A 1556-nucleotide genomic window follows, 5' to 3' on the forward strand; every position below is an offset into this window, starting at 1 on the left:
TTCTGCCATCAGAGAAGCTTCTGATGTGACACAGTGGAGGTATATTCATACTTCACAAAACCCTGCAGATGATGCGTCCAGGGGAATGACTGTACAACAGCTCGCAACCAACAAGAGATGGTTAAATGGACCAAATTTTCTAAGAGAACCAGTTTCTAAATGGTCAAATGACAACATTGATTCAAACATTGTTGATGATGATCCAGAACTAAAGAAAGAGCAGCTCTCAACAAATGTTGTAAATATTGAAGATACCTGTAATGGCAATTTTCAATAGTTAATATCAAACAGCATCAGAGGTGTAAGAAACTTTCAAGAGACAAAACTGTAATAAAGAGAAAAGGTTTATTTCAATGAGGATTCTTTTCACAAAAGCCGCAGCCACCCAGCCTTGAAATAGAATACCTATTAGACATAATAAAACAGAGACATTTTATACAGTTTCTTGGCAAAAGAACTCCTCCTTCCAGGTTTCTTGTAAATTTCCAGAAAGATACCCCCTATCTTCAGCTAGTTCGGACTGGTTTCTACCCCCTGGTGCAGGTCACACTGTTCTTTGTCCCTGAGACACCCAAAGGCCTTCATCTACGACCTAAATTGGCCCTCTCGCTTCCCTGTCCCCCCTCAGCTGCTAGAAAACCTCACAGAAACATATGATTAAACAGTTTGGAAACGAATGATTATAAGAAACACTGAATTTTCCGCAACAAATTCCTCCTCTTTATCATTCTCTGATAAACGTATTAAAGGAAAATTCATCCTTGTCTTCTAATTTCTTGATCAAACATCATTACATCATTACATCATTTCATTTCAAGATCAGAATTGATTCACAGTTATACTCTTCATGTCTGAATTTCATATCACTGATCATACCCTTAAAGTTAGTAGGCAAAAAGATTAAAATTAAAACTATTAGGCAAAAAACATTAGAATTAAAACTATTAGGCAAAAACATTAGAATTAAAACTATTAGGCAAAAACATTAGAATTAAAACTATTAGGCAAAAACATTAGAATTAAAACTATTAGGCAAAAACATTAGAATTAAAACTATTAGGCAAAAACATTAGAATTAAAACTATTAGGCAAAAACATTAGAATTAAAACTATTAGGCAAACTAGTTTGAAAAAAAAGGTTAAAATGAAATAAGCTCAGGCTATTTTTCCAGGGATAGACCCTTAATTTTACAGCAAGCAGATAAAGGTTTATTCTGGAACCGGGCTAGACGAACGAGCTCTGTCATTACATCCCCAACACTATAGGTCGGACCCTCAGTCATTTCAGTATAAACAAGAAAAAGTTGGATTAATATTTAGTAGGAAAACAAAACATGCTATAAAAACACAGATAAAGTAGATACATACCCTCCTCATATTCAAACCCTGTCCTTGTATGCCATCTCGTAACACGGATGGCCACTGCTTTTAACCCTCTGAACATATCATCATTCTTACAATGGAAAAAGAAATAAAAATAATGAAAACAATAATAATAATAAAAACAGTGAATAGAACAGTCAATCATTGACATCAAAACCTAAACAATCAAAGTT

This window comes from Leuciscus leuciscus, assembly GCF_965113295.1.
Source record: "Leuciscus leuciscus genome assembly, chromosome: 1".
NCBI classification, from domain to species: domain Eukaryota; kingdom Metazoa; phylum Chordata; class Actinopteri; order Cypriniformes; family Leuciscidae; genus Leuciscus; species Leuciscus leuciscus.